The sequence below is a fragment of the Lineus longissimus genome, chromosome 2, assembly GCF_910592395.1.
Source record: "Lineus longissimus chromosome 2, tnLinLong1.2, whole genome shotgun sequence".
Classification (NCBI taxonomy): Eukaryota; Metazoa; Nemertea; class Pilidiophora; order Heteronemertea; family Lineidae; genus Lineus; species Lineus longissimus.
The window spans coordinates 6,065,055-6,081,648 of record NC_088309.1 but is presented as its reverse complement, the minus strand read 5'-3'; the positions used below and the strand labels follow the sequence as shown (position 1 = coordinate 6,081,648).

The 16,594-nt window shown below is 41.7% G+C and overlaps 1 non-coding gene across 1 annotated transcript; it reads left to right on the top strand.

Moving 5' to 3' along the window:
- The first annotated feature begins 16,182 nt into the window (after positions 1 to 16,182).
- On the top strand, positions 16,183 to 16,255 carry Trnat-ugu (transfer RNA threonine (anticodon UGU)). The gene has a single exon. It is a non-coding gene; the product is annotated as a tRNA-Thr (tRNA).
- The last annotated feature ends 339 nt before the right edge of the window (positions 16,256 to 16,594 follow it).

The following is a 16,594-nucleotide window of genomic DNA, read 5'->3' as shown; positions in this document are numbered from 1 at the left end:
GGTGAATGTTAGACCAAATAACTTGTTCCTATGACACGGTTTTCACGTATGGAGGCAGGTTCTTTTAATAAATAATAACAAAATTTCAAAACAAAACCCAAGTTAAATGTATCTACCGACTAATGGCGCCGACAGACTGGCGCCAGCGTTTCTTACACTGCGTTCTATTAACGTACTAGCGCGGAAAACAACAGTGCCGTTTCTAGACTCAGAAATATTATATCATGCCGAGAAGCACTGATCAAATCAGATGTATAGTATATACTGTCGCCAAAAAAACAGGTCTGGGCAAAAGTTTACAATTATGACAATATCATCATGACATTCGTTCATACAATTATTTATAGATTTTTAGGCAATAAAGCAAAGTATCAATGAGATGTTTTGGTATACATTTTCGTGATAAACAGACAACAAAAGGGAGACATTCCATGTTCATATTATGTTAACTCTAGTTTTACCTATACAAGACCGCTACTGAATATGGGTTGACCACGGGTACCAACATTTTGACTAGAACTTGAAATCAAAAAGAAATTAGAACTTTTTCAAAACGAGGTCAATGCCAATTGCAAGAGTGGGAGTCTGTCCTTTGTTTTTCAGAAAGCCTCCCATGTTTTAAATGGGCATTCACTTCATTTTGAAGGAGTTCTAATTGCTATAGGATTTCAAGTTCTAGCCAAAATGGTGGTACCTGTGGTCAACCCTCATGTCAGCCCCTCAAATATCCACATGGGCGTTCGATGCAAGGCAACATGTTCAATTCGGATGTAGACAATGGGTTGTTGACGACATCAATTCTGCCAATGATCCGGAAGTCCTACAATGCAATGATTGACATACACCCGTTCTTTCCCCGAGCTATCAATTCACCTGTAACCTGTGGCACACTCCCCAAACATCCCCTGAACTTCTATCTCAAAATACCCACCACGCACGCACTTGGTAAACTTCTAACTGAAAAGAAAAATATGGAATACAATGTACTTGTGAAATGTGAAATTTTACCATAGAACTTGATACACACTGTATTGCTGCTTTTGGTTGTCTGTTGTATCAGTTTAATAACTGAATTTAGAACTTTGGACGCCTTTCCTAGAATACGAAGGTGGAGATTCCAAAGAAATACTGACACTACACTCGAAGGATTATTAATTTTTATGGTAAAATGATGTTTATGCTAATGGTATAGGTCACACCTCGTTTTACTTGGCACCATGTTCTTTGAGGCTAGAAATTCATGATTTTCACCAATTTTTTAAATTTTAGAGCGGGGAAACGAAGATTTAAACTCCTGTTTTCCTCATGATGGGCCTCTCTCTCTACATGGTCAACTGAAAGGAAAATTACGCACGATTTTCGGCAGGGAGCCCGTAGCTGTCCGCCCAGGAACAATCCTTGGCATCCTACTCGACATATGGGCAGATCAAAAACATGAAAAATAGCATTTTCGAACTAAAGAAATTCTTCAGTTAAACAGAGGAAGACAAACCAAGAGATAGTTTCACAATAGGAATGACAGTTCGTGATTTCACGCTGATTTAAGTAAATTTCGAGCTTTTACTCTAAATTTCGAACTGAATGGTTATCAGGTGAATAAATCGCATTATGCATTTATGTTTGACAGCATATGTTACCCTGGGGGTGCAATCCCGAGATGCTGGGACCACCAAACGCGATAGTACATATTTCATCAGGAATGGTCGGGGACACTGCGCCCATGTAAGACTCCTAAAATAGAAGATGTGCGATTCTGTTTGACCTGTGCAGACTTCTGCGAGATTTCTATAGTTTTGATTGCTTGCCTAGATACACTTGCTGCTCCAAATACCGGTCGGTGCTTTTCATGGGGACCATAAGGCAATTGTGTTCCCGCTGTTACCTAATCGTATAAGAAATGGCGGGGCGTCGCCCAATTCTTATCTCATTCATTCACCCGTATTGTGCCAGGTTTTCCCGACAACGCCATAGCCATCCAAAACGGGTAAAAATAGAAAGTGGCCACGAATATAGTCAGGGGGAACTTGAAGCTTTGACAGTTGGGGATGTGGAAGGGGGCTAAATTTAGTGGAATAATGGATTTATCGGAGGGATGCACCTGTTGTTTAGTTGGTCAGGCAACAAAAGGGTCGAGAGGCTTCTGAAAGGATGGGTAAACTTCCAATCCACCTGTGCACGGAGTCCAGGAATGCAAGGTGCGCGATGCGTTCCTTTGGCGCTGTCGCCGTCTCGGGTAGCTACCGGCTGAAGTGGACAGAGGTCAACACAAAGAACAAATAACATATCACAAATTTAAGGCAATTTAATAATATGGGAATTATTGAATTAAAATTAGACAGTTGGGTTTTGTGTTGGATGATTATATTGGTCCAGTTATCATTATGTTGAAATGCGCTGGTCACTTTCAGGGGAATATTTAGGGTCACTGTTTCAATGGCGTGGGAACCATCTAAAGGCCATTCTTTCCCATTCAGTGGGATTTTCATTCAGTTTCACATTTATGTATGGCGGGGGGATTTCGATTGATAATGGACCAAGGGCAACTAAGTCTTGGGAACCATCACTGCTTTAGCATCTTTTAGCTATTTTTGGACTGTGGAGATCAAGCTTCCCAGAGTCGCTCTTTACCCACGACTCCATTTGCTGACCTTCATCGTTCAGAGAGTTGTACTTCCTGGGAACGGATGATTGTGATGTCGTACCAACTGACCTTCAAAAAATGACGGCCGTCAAAACCTGGGAACCTACTTTCCTTGGCGTTTTCATGGTGTATAGCCAGAAAAAGCCGAAGAAGAACGCCACAATTTAAGGGAACCGGTCTTCCCACACCCAAAGTTTCCTGTCATGATCCCGCGTCGAGAGGGAGTGTCAGTCGGCCTGCCAGATTCTTATTTCGCCAGGGACAGGTAAAATGCAGCAAATATGGCGAACACCAAGTCTCAGCGAATTTGCACACATAAAAACTGCGCTACGGCATTGACTGTGACTGAGTCACCAGTAGATACAATGAACACGATTGGCGTACCCCTTTAAGTTTCAATATGAATGTTGGAGTTCTAATTTGACACTGTTTGCTATTAGCTTATTAGATGACCTATGATAGGCCTAAATCTATCTGACTTTAGAATGTTTTCGCAGATCCCCGAAACGTCAAAGTGAACGCCTATCTCATTGTTCGAAGTCATGACAATTGGATAGACATCCTTGTTGACATATCTGAGTCATGTTTGGATATATGTCAATGCATGAATGATAATACAATGTATCGAGCACGTTTGTGTCACACGCCACACGTACTTAACTTAAAGTGAGTTGATCCCAACATTTTGGTTCTGACATTCTCCTCAACATACCTATTTACGTGTACATCTTGACCAACAAGGTTTTGCATCTCATCAAGGTATACCTCGGCTACGTTTAAAGGGAGTATAGATCATTACCTTCAGGATGACCTATTTGGAGTGAATGGAAATTATAATTAGAGACTACGGAATTTTTCTTTCCGCACATGTCTTTTATTGATGGTCCCATTACCACTAGCGTAGTTGATCAGTGCGCTCTGCTCGGTCCATTCAAACAGGAAGTGGGGGGTACATTTTTACAGGCCAAAAATATGTACATTTAAAATATAGGCCTAGTATGCACGGCTGATGGATAAGGACCATTTAACATGAATACGACGTATTCAGGCATGATTTACTAATATTGATTTGTCAACAGATGATTGGTGGATCTCCAGTCACTTGCAAAAATGCCTGAATAAAATGAATGCCTTGAACAAAATGATTTTTTTTTCTGATTCTCTCTATCAGAAATTAGGAACGAAATGTACGCAAACCTTTCCATCAAAAAATGTGCTCTTTGAAACAAAAGCGAGTGGACTTAGCACGCAGAGAAAGTCGTCCCAATAATCGAGAACTGCGATGTGGGAAATTTCAACAGACCATTGGTATTGCTATTAAAAGACGCAATGAAAATCATGATTGTACATGTTGTAGGCTTTTGTGAAATCAAACCAGACGCATTCCAATGAAAGCAGCTGGTCGTCCACCATTCTGATTCGCCATGAGTCGCTGAAGTCATGTGATGCTTGACCAAACGCATGGACCAATAAGCATTCTTAATTGATTTGTTGGGTGTGGTCGTCAAAACCAAAATGGCGGTAAATTTGTCATGAATTCGCAGTAATAGGCTACCGACATGGCTATTCTGTTGGCTTCCAATTCGACCAACGTTAAGTCCTCCAGTCGAGGACTTAGTCCGCCAGGCCGGTCTATTGAGGACTCGGCGAAGTGAAGTCGTGCAAAGCTGAAACCCAAGTTGTGAGGTCTTATCAGCCAAAAGGTGACTGGCTTGAAGCCGTCCATTCGTGCACATTTTGTCCGCGTCGTTTTCGGTTCTGGACGCCAAACTACTGGGCAGGGTTCGCTGAGAATCGAACTTCAAAGAAATCTAACCAGTAGTTCGTGCTCCAGAGCCCCAAACGCCAGATGTGGACAAAACAATTTACGAATGGACTATAATAGTGGAAAGTGACACCATCCAAAGCAACATGCTATATGATGTTAAATGATACTGTTGCTAGAATTGGAATTAAATAACCGTTTTACATCATGAATATTCTGAAACAGTGAAATTGGATTTTGTCTGGTGAAATCACCCGGCGTTGAAAAGTAGAAGCCGATCATCCAACACCCAGTAGTAATTAGCACAAACGAAATACATGTACTGCTGAAAGCAAATGATTATCTGGATTACAATGTACAGTATATCTATGTATTTGTTAATTTTTATGGTACATAGTTTTAATCAAAACAGATGAGATCAAAACAATATCAAAATCCTTACCGTAAATCCTAGCTTACTCGCTGCCGGAATTGGTCTACATTTAACTCTTGCCTGAAACTCCCTTGATAACTCTTCAACGAAGACATCATCACCAGCTCTGGCGTGTCACGACGTTCGCCCAAGGAAGTCCTGGCACTCGACTAAATCCACCGTCACTCCTCCCGAGTTTTAATCGTGCAGAAAATGTTCATTTTGTTCATGAAACAACATGCCTGGAACTCTTCGCCCATAAATCGAATGAGTCTCAAATTGTTTGTGTCCACAATAAATTACGTCGATGAATATCGAAAGTCCTGGCCACGGTCTGGTTGCGATGACATGTCCTAGTCTGTGGTGTGTCTGTCAACCTTTCTCCAAGTTTGTCATGAAACCTCTTGACAAACCAGGAAGAAGAACTCGCTATCGTCATGGAGCCATTCCATGTAGAGTCGTGACGGAGTTTCCAATTTCGTAGGCGCTGCCCGATGCCACTGCTTGGCGGGATCGGGCACCGCTCTTAAGCGCTGGGGCTCCTCCGCTGTCCCATGGCGAGCCATCCCGCAGCCAAACTTGAAATGGTCCCGCGACCATCTCTCGTGGCATACCCCGTTCCTCTGATGGTGAAAACTCGATATTCCACCGATATATGTCCAGAGGATTTACATATGAAAGCATCAGTGGCCAGATCAAATTGTTCCCATGCAGCTAACTATATACCGGTTGGAAGCCCGTGACTTGCGCGCACAATACCCCCAAATATAGCATCAGTTGCTCCCAATGGGTACTTCCTGACAACGTGGACTCTCGCGGCAGATACTTAACTGATATCAAACTTGAATGGGAGAAAACTTGATATTCTTCATGCAGGTGGACATGACGATGACCAGTGGACAAATTTTGAGTTAGATTCATTAGTACCATTCATTGTCTTCTTCGAGTCGCCATTTTGATTCTAAACTGACCATTTATTACAATTAGATGAAGATGTATCAAAATCAGAGTCTTTCAATAAATTTATTTTAAAGTTTATTGAAAGACTCTTGATGCAGACATTGTACCAGATTCTGAACAGTGATGACATGAATTCAGAGCAATATAGAAGTCATTGGTAATGACAAAATGGTGATGATAAGATGCATTTTAATATTGGTCACCCGATATATCACTAACGGAAATAAAACCAATCGTGATTCGTAGAAATTGACAATCGTAATATTAATAAGCTGTATTTAGTATTGTCGAACAGTACAGAACGTGGTCTTATAGTTTCGTAAGCATTGTGAACCATCAGAGGTACTCCGTCCGTTACCCCCCCCCCCCCCCTCATACGGATGGTGTAACGGAGTCCGAGTCGGTGGAGTGAATCAAAGCTTGAGGGTCAGGATGTTTCGTTAGAAGACAATGGTATTCTTCATTCTAACTTTGCATCACTCTCTCATGCTAGATGTCCTAGATATCTGCGATGGACCTCGCCTATCATAACGAATAACAGTCAAAAATAGATCAACGCACGCAAGGGTAAGGATACAACCTACGCTGACATTCTTCTGTTGGTCATACATCATACGAATCACCACTCTCACTGCCCATGTTAAAGCAATAGAATTGCAATAACATATGTTGAAGCTAAGGTCAAATTACCTACCATATTATCAGTATCAAGGGGTACGTCGAGGGGGTTGTCAGGTCCTAAGGACAGGCCACTCTGACCCCTGTAAACCCTTTTTCATCTTTCTCTCCATCCCCAAGGTTTGCAGCTGCGTCGTTTGGTCCCTTATCATACCTTTGGACCCTGACATGCAGGGATTAACTTGGGCGTCTTTATTAATTAGCGCCCAAGGGCTGAATAGACATTAAGGAATCTCAAAAGACAGGATTCTTTACAGGAAAGCTTTGTTTACCTGAAGCTCTGCTCCTCCTTGATGAGATGTTTGAGGACCGCTTTATAATCTGAACGTTTTTGCATAGGAATTTGCATATTTTAAATGTTGGTGTTTTCAAGTTTCTTAGCTGGACATTGCCTTTTCTTGAGTGCCTATTGGAGGGTGTTGCCATAGTTGTGTGGCCTAGAATGCTGCTTTCTCTTAAAATTTATCTGAATGTTCATAATTTAACACGAGAGCCCCAGAAACCCAATTTTATTTGCACGGCGATGACGGTTAACGAATATGGGAACTACATTTACTTTCTAAAGAGGATGTACACGTGGTTCCTCATTCCTTGTCTCGTACAACGCTTACTGTGATCCTTTATTGATACAGTGGCGATGGACAGTTAGGTAGATTGTTGAGGGAAAGGTAACATACCTTTAGATCCGGGGGTTTGTGAATGTCATGGGTCCATTTTCATAAAATATTATCGCTCGTTCGGATGAGTTAGGCCTATCTACATGTAGCTCAGACATGAAACGCAAGGTCACCAACAACAGCCAAGTTAAAGGGCAGAGCAAATACACGACCCTACCTATGAATAATAATTCATGTTTGATACATTCAAGAATATTAATCCTCCCAAGGGCAGTTGTTTGTTCATCTCTGGCGCTATCTTTATCACGGCCGTGGCAATTCTTCAACGTGCTACAAAAATAGAAGGATGATCCTTAACATTTATAATCAGACGTCTATCTTTGGCATCAAACTACGTTTTGACTCGAGAACAAACTTCAAATTCCATCAGTACATCAACTGGTCAGGATTAAAGGTAACTGCAACGGTCGTGAATTGATGAATGTTGATCGAGTTCTTTGAATCCATGCAGCCCCTTGGGTCACTTTCAGTAATACTGGACGCTAGACAGAATCGGAAGTCTATTTCTCTAGTGCAATCATCTCTGAACAGCTGAAAGAATCTACAGGATGACCGGGAAGAAATGAGTGCGACGAATCTCTTTCGTTTTCATTGCAAGTGCATGGATATCTTATTATCATCATAAATGCACAATGGTATCGTCTGGCGCTAACGAGACGTATAACTTCGAAAAGACATGTCTTAAATGAAGACAAGTCACTATGCAAAGATCCTTTTCTCACAATGTACAATATAGGCCTATGATATATGATACATAATGAGAACGTTGCTCGGTCTATATTCTGTCATTACAATAGAATTAAATATCATAAATTTGCTTACAGAGAAGCTATCCCCTTTTTAAATTCCTGCTATTATTGACCCGTTTTTCATGTCAGGGCTCATGAAAATGCAGATATGTTTTTTTCCACAAATTTTTAGTTATATTTTTGAAGTCAGTGAAAAGCCAGCACCGAACTGCTGCTATTTGTGCTGAGCTGAAATAAGATTCAACTTCCAGGAAGAGAAATCGCGAAAGGACTTGTATCAATGACACTACGACCTTTGTTTTGTACTGTTCTCGTCAGAATGGTGGTTTATAATTACTGCCACGTCATAACATCATGGAAAGACACTTATACACTAACTAAAAGTGCTATCTTTATCTAGTAGCATCACCCCACTTGAACATGGTCTCCCATTTCCCACACCCAGTCCCTCCACATGGAATCTTATTCCGTATATAGTCCTTGCCACCCTTGGATCTATTGCATCGATGCCCTTGAATGGTCAGTCAGGTTAAATTTCGCCATCCACTTGTCTTCTTGGTCTATATCTGTCTAGTGTGTCTTTGGCGTTCTTCCGTATTTACCTCAAGGGAGACGCTATGGTTGCCGCCACCGTCATCGGCTAGTGCCGGTTCCCATAAGTCACGACAAGGAGACGCAGGTATTACGTATAACCAGGACTCACCTTCCGTAGAAAAGTGAAATTAACGGAAGCTCTCGTACTTTAGCCACAAATTCCTGTAACATCACTGTATACAAAGTGGTACAGTACATGTATTGGTCTTTTGTTCCATTGGCGAATTATGATGTTTTAAAGTGTTTTGCAGTAAGCTTAATACATCTTGTCAAATGATATCAAATACATGTAAGCTGCCACACGCCAAATGATCACGATAGCATTGCACTCGGACTTACGTGCGTTAACAAAATACGATGTAGTTGGCAAAGTCATTACTTGCATTCCCTCTATCGACAAAATATCCTCGCCATTGACGTTTGCCTTCGAATATCAGTCATGTAGTCAAGGAATCATGGTCAATATTAATAAGATGCAGTTTCCCATCATCGATCTCGACGGATTAAGCAAATGGATGTATTTCTGTATAAACTCTCGTCTGCCTCCATATGGCACGGACGCCCCGAGATGACGATTACATAACGCACCGTGTTATGTAACCGCCCTGAACCATACTGGTATTGAAGATGCTTCGAGGTTATGCAATGCATTAATTACAGAAAGTTAGTGGCCTTTGTCCTTTTGGAGAAGTTTACTTTAAATAGGGAAATTTACGCGACATGTGCTGTTGACGGGCGGGTTGCTTGGGACGGCGCGTTTTCATTACCGGTTCATGAAGATATACGAGGATCGCTAGGCCGGTTATGTAAGGCTGATATCGTTGAGATATATCTGTATCGAAGCCGGACATATGTCGCCTTGTCACCATGTCGAGGAACGCGGGGCAGCCAGGGAAGTTATACTAGTATTGGTTTTGGTCGACTTGTGACAGTTATTGGTCATCAGATATATACGGACCATGAAACTTTGACACGGCCCATTTTGAAAAGTCATACTCTTCATGAAAGTGTGCTGTTCCTTTACGATACATCAGGACAACGAGTTTAGACTCCCCAAAGGTAGCATCTCAAGGAAATCAGCCGGACTGGAGAAGCGAAACTTAACCCCCGATTTCCTCAGGACGCAAACGTCCTATGGCCCTAGAATGACATAGGACTGCTGTTCTCTTCGGACCACGTTCGAATAGAGGTCCATATTGAAGGCTTTGGCAAGGCTCTGGACGTACTCAGTCTTTTCCTTACTTTCACTAGAACCCCGGCCTTTTTCTAGGAGTCATACACCCTGCTCTCAGCAGATTCATTCACAGACCAGTGAGAAACGTCATTGATGCATCCATCGCTCATTCATTATTTCACCCATCACTACACATTCCCACATTACTATACGGACTGGCCATCCTGTAGCCACATAATCTTCATTCAGCATCCCAAATACATTGTATGAAGCACAGTTATCAAAGATTATAAGTGGTCATTGTAATGGGATCGTCTGCGAAAGTGAGTTAATAAACAGTCCGCATTATGCTCATTGTAACGCATCGCTTGACCGGACTCAAAATCTGAAAGGCGCTCTCAAATCTCAAGTTAGAGGAAACCCGAAGCTTTTATATTCTCAATATAGCACCAAACTTAAATCACGTCAGGTGAAACTGCATTCGAGGTGTGATATATTGTATGAAGACTTTATGAGTATTATTAAGATTTCATAAGCGATTTTGCTGAAAATATCTCAGGGTTACATAAGAGAGTCTTGAAGAAGCAGTGGCCGGGCAGCGCGACACAATACAATATCTTAAGGGGCTGGTCGCGGAGCAAAGGTCCGCAACCCAGGAAGTTCCACTATTGTATACCAACTTCCCGGTGAGACGCGCCGGACAATACCGAGGTGAACTATGGGGCTAGAAACCCATCATTAACTGCGAAATTAAACAATTAACTACACGACTGCCGACTATCGAAATGTCATTAAAATTGGGTGTTAATGATTGTTGTCCGAGTTTTCCTGCTGCGAGTGATTTGCATAGATTTGTTTGGGAGATACAGCACCAGGTCCATCTCCAATGACTTCGGCCAGGCAACAAGGACCACCAGTGCTAAATTTTCACACTTTCCCCGGGGACAAATGTCCGTTTTAAGTTCTGAACAGAAGAGTATGATAATATGCATGTGATATTCTATTTCTGCCATTCCCGAAAAAAGAACACATATGCATGCATTTCCCCATACCGAACTTCCAGTGGTATTGCCTCCTTAGCCCCCGCCAATAATTGACGCGCGTTGTCTGAAAGCTGAGCAATATTAATGCGGCATTTCCCTGGTTTTTATTAAGGCTGAAGTGTTCGTCTCAGAAACATACTCAAATATCACCTTTATAAGATCATGCATATGTCCAAAGGTTGAACAGATTCACGATTGAAAGCTTTTTGGCAGTTCATGTCAATGACCATGATGGACGTTCAGCTGGTAACTTGTCAAGTAAAGCGACAACTCATGCATTACATAGGCCTACTGAACACTAACGCAATACCATCTGGAAAATTGAAGAAGTCATGTACACCACAAACTATGAGCCGTGTGATGTATTACACCACGACCCTAATTTGGGGCATGTACAGTTGTGGAAATAATCCCAGTTTTTTCTTAAATTTCATTGAAGCATATGTCGTGTTAATGTCCTAAAAAGTAGTTTATGGAGCGACATGATAAGAATGTTGAAAAGAAGACAATAAAATAAGAATAATATATTCAGAAACGTCGAACCACGCATCATGAAATCGGTATGAAGGCATAGGCCTGTCAATAATGGAATGTAAGGCCCGGGGCAGATATCTCAAATTGGGGCAAGAATGACCCAGAAATATTCACTGACTGAATGCTCAAAGTTATTTCCTTCTACCCGTCCAAAATATCTCGGACACGATCACAAGTTCAACCTGTTCCCTCCAAACTTGTCCGCCGACCCTGGGGCAGAGATAAAAGCAACCCTTACCAGCCGTTTGGTTACATAACGCCACATAATTTAGTCGCACAGGTTACGGGGCAGTGCACCATGCACTCTCAAGCATCTCACTATTTCGGTCAGCTATCGTCCAGAGTGTCCAGTCCCATATTTCACGGACCCCTAGCTTGACCGGATTATCCGCGGACGATATGGTCCACACAGAACAATACCTGCCTTGAGAGATATGCTCCATTTTAATATAGAGAGTTGTACATCATTCAGATGAGTTATTTCTGTCCAGTTGGGCTCGGAGCATCAATTGATGCTTGTGTCCACAAAGCGCGGTGAGATCATCACTGTTGGCCTCCTGACCTCGGCGCGACGTCCGACTCCGGCCGGCCAGCCCTGACGACCATTCCCCTCGGAACAAATGGGCGAATAATTTAACCCAATCAGGACTTGCAGGGCGGCAACGCTCGCCACCCAGGAATGGAATTCATAAATTTCAGATTTCGCATTAGTTTCCTTTATCTTTATCAACCAAAATAAATCTGACGAAATGTAATATGGTTGGAATTTCGAGTTTGCTTATCAATAAGGAAAATGGACGAGTCCTTGAGCGCGCACGACCACTGATTTGCTGCCAGCGTTTCCTCGAACGACTGCTTACACATGTTCTGGGAATCATAAGTCGAGTATTTGGCATTGCAAGTACTTTTACCATATTCAAAAGATTGTACGTTATTTCCTCTTGGTATCACTGAAGTCAGGTATCGTTCCGTGTGCACCATATCCTCCAAGGTAAAAACAAATATTAGTCTATTAATTCCATAATGTGCATCAAAGAAATCTAAACGCGCAGCTACGTACAATTTCGACCGGTTCCCCTATAGGTCGTGGCACATTCTCCTGATTCCATCGGCCATGGAGCATCTTCAGACAACTCGTCCTTGGTAATGATGGTCTTATTATAATTATCTGAATGGTCGAATCGTGCGGAACAGCTGTGGTGTGATCGCTTATGAAGATTAATCACTTCATAACTGTGTGATAGAAACTGTGAAATAATCAAATAGTTCTCATCTTCTACATGTATAGCAAGCTACATTCAGTCAGTCTGTCTTTTATGATAGTTAGTACAATATCTTTAAAAATTAGCCGTACACAAATACCTCATTCAAAAATCAAATTTGGCAAATTGGCCTTATCGTCGACATTTACCAGTAAATAATTGTCAAATTTTCGGATTAACAGATTGATAGCAAGGGGTAATAGGACCAGATAGTGGTTTAACTATGGGGCCCTGATGAGGGGCAAAGAAGTCACTTGGTTACCAGGATGCGACCCTTTTTACTATGGATATATTTACAAGCCCTGGAGCATTTTCGGCGTCTTTCTACGTCATTATCGATACGACGCATTCAGGTTTCAGATACCTAAGTTATAAGGCAGGCCGTCAAGATCCTTGACAATACTGGTCAAACCTATCGGGCTGCGTCAGTGAAATTTCCGTGTGAACGTAAAATCTCGGTGGCACTGATGGACATTGTCAGTTGTTTCCGCCCGATTTAAACAGAAAATGATATATCAATAGCTATCTATGATGGTCTTTTGGTTCGTGTCTCCGGGCATATTACCTGGCCAATTTTCCATTGTGCCGCTCTTCAAAGCATGAACTCTCGGTACATACATTCCGCCGCCTCAGAGTCCGTACGGCTAATTTGCATTTCGAAAGGTCTGGTTTCAGAGGATGGATTAACAGAGTTGGACATGCAGCCACCCAACGACCAGTCAATTGATACAGGGAAGATCCGGTGCTTCCCGCTTCACGGGATTCTCCCTCTAACATGACTGGTGGGGGAAAATTTCTCCTCGTTTTCTGGCAACTTCCTGGCTAGTTCATGACGACAAACAAAAGCTTAAATCGTGCTACAGAAAGATGACCAGATGAAAGGATTCGAATAGCTATCAGTCTACATCGGATGTCATGACATCAAAATGCACTACTTCATATGTGGTCTCATTTTGTTTTCTATTTAAAGACACACATTTGGTTAGAAAACATGTTTCGATGTCGAATTTCTTCCTCGTTTAGAAAAGGTAAAATTGATATCGTCCCGATCCCGACATGCAGAAACGTAACATGAATGTCACATCTGGGAGTAGGCTATAGAGGACGAAAAAATTTTAATTGATAGAATCTATAACAACTTTCTGCTATAAACATTAGATGAAGGAATTACAAAACGCTGTAAAAAATACCGACAACGGGACTGGTAAAACACATATATTTATGTATGATAACGATACATTAATTTCGGCAAAAATAGACAAAGTGAGCTTCACTTTTGGTTTAAGTCAATAGGAGGTTTTACTCAGGATCTAGGAAATCTGAGAGGGCCCGTCAAGAGGAAGGCGTGGAATTTGAATTTATGGAAATAATAACAGTTATAAAACCACTAACACCCCACTCAACAGGGGTTCATCATATTGACTGGACTGTCCAAAGATTGTTAAGGGCACTTTAAATCTTTCATAGAAATGTTTAAAAACAGTGCGCTTCCTGTCCAGCCCACTTCAAAGTGAATTTAATGGTAGTAAAGATGATCGAGGGGTTGGAATTTTGAACAAAATTTGATAAAATTTGATAATGTCGTCTGATGAATTTTATGATCCCTTCGATTTGCAGACGACCACGTCACCGGATGTTGTCAATCAGGAGGCTGCACCCTCCTCATTATCCGTATGGAGGGATTGGGCCCTTTTGCGCGTCCATTGCTGCTCCCGGGGGATTAGTGACGGGGGTGACGAGTTTAAAGATAAACCAGTATAACAATGTACGGTGCACGACATAGAAGTCAACAATAAGAAATCGAGGGAAGTTTGATATACACTTTGTCACTTGCCATTGTCTTATCTTTGAATGTAAATGAATTCAAAGTACTCCCCTTTTGAAAGTTACCTACCTGATACGGATGTGCGTATTGATATATTCCATTTCAACCCCCTTTTTTGTAATTCATCGAATATTTTTCCGTCACCTTTATAGTGATTTCTTGAAGTCAAGTTGTGTATTATGAATGACCGCCTGGTAACGATGTGTCCTTAGCAATACAATACCTCGGACAGGCTTTGAGCGAATTCGTCTGAAATCCGTAAATTCTACAACTCAAACAGCTAAAAACGGATTAAAAAATCAAAGACATTTTATAAAGATCATTTGACTTGTTTTATGAAATCTTCTGATCCCTAGACTGCCATTTCCGTTTGGTAATATCCCCAGTAACGGTCACAAAATGATGAACGAAATCAAACGGTCAAATATTTTAAACACCAAAAGAAAAACAGATCTTTAAAAAAAGCGGAGACGCAAATTAAATTCTCAACAAAGGGTGGATTACACATTTGCATAACTTGGACGTGGTTTCAAGAAATAAAGCCATTCTGTTTTTCTGAGTAGGCATCAATCCCACTGGTCACTAGAGGCCACGATCCTTCGGCATAGAGTCAACAAGAATTGAATATCATTGCAGACATAAAGCAGTTGGTCAATACTTATGAGATGTTCTCATTGTCCAAGCAAACCCTCCCAAAAGGCACGCCGGCTGTCCGTCTGAAAGAAACTTTATTCATTACACCATGAAATTATTCATTTTCATTTTTTATTCTTTATCCCTGATCCCACTGACCAGAGGGTGGACGCCAACTTTCAGATCCATGCGGCTTCGGGCATTAAGTTCCTTTCCGTCTATTTGTTGTCTATTAGTTTTTTGAGACACCGAATTTATGACTGACGAAGAGAGCGAAAGTGATTCCACTTTAGGAATTCCTATTCCTTTTAGGAATCACTTTCGGACTACTAAGAAAAAACGTCGAAACAGAAACAACTACATGTAGGATTATTTCTAAATAATGTTCATCATAAGGTCCATCTTTATGTGTGCATTCAGTTGGATAAGGGCATTTTCTTACTGCATGTACTTCACTTTGTAACAGACAATTGCTTCACCATTGTTTGTGGAAAAAGTGTCAGTCAACTAAGTTTTAAAGGCAACTGTTTCAACACTTTCGTCTGCTCGAAGTAATGATGGCCAACGAAATTGATGAGAAAAGTCGTATCCTTTAAACAGAAAAAGGTTCAAAAGGTGTGTCTTAAAAGGGCGAGATATATGAAACTTGTTTTGGAAGACGCAGATGATGGTTTTGAAGTCAAGCAGCTGAAAAAGCAAAAATCACCCGCCCAAGGGCCGCATCAAGAACTCTTAACCTTCTTGAAAGGGTCAACATGTATGAAATGATCGTGAGATTACCTCATATCACCTGCCTCCGATTGCATCCGGTTACCTAAGTGGCTTTCCTTTACCGAACACACCCTTTACGGGGCAGAGAAAACGCCCCTACTTTCTGTTACCATTTCTGCAGGGCCGAACTGGTGGCGTGGCGTGACGGCAAAGGTATTCTGACCCACGAAAGAACCCCGACAACGCGTTGGGCCCCCCGAGGGTGGAAGCAGGTTTTTTAACAATAGTGTTGGGACAGTTGCATCACGGACCTAGTCCGTGGTTGCATTAAATAATTCAAAAGTTTTCAAAAGACTTTATCCCAATAGCAATTCACACCTGCAGAATGTATAACACTTTGAGAAACGACAGGCAAGGACCAAATGTCCGGAGTGACACAGATACAGTTACACCGGACACCGCCTCGTTTAAGCAACTTTTCTCGTCAGCTTTATTCCATTTATCGAAAAGGTATGGTCACGAGCGCCTCCATAGCTCAGGGGTTAGAGCACTGGTCTTGTAAACCAGGGGTCGTGAGTTCAAATCTCACTGGAGGCTGGTTATTTTTTTCTTTGGGTAGATGACTAAACAATTCATGTGTCAGCGGCCATGTTTTTTAAGCAGAAATGCAACTCCAACTATTTCCACTGAAGCCTTTTACTTTCAGAAATTTTTTCTGTCAAAGCAAAATTATTTTCTTTCCAGCAATTTGCATAGTCGAACCATCGACGCCACGAAACCCGACCTTCCTGCCTCACCCATTCCGTTGTAGAACTTTGAAATGTCCTAGGATGGAAGTCCCGTAAACAAAGGGTTTCTATTTATGCATCTTGATCTCGGAGCTATTTAGGGAGACTTTTTCCAGAGGATCATTTTCTACATACACCAGCTTTCCCC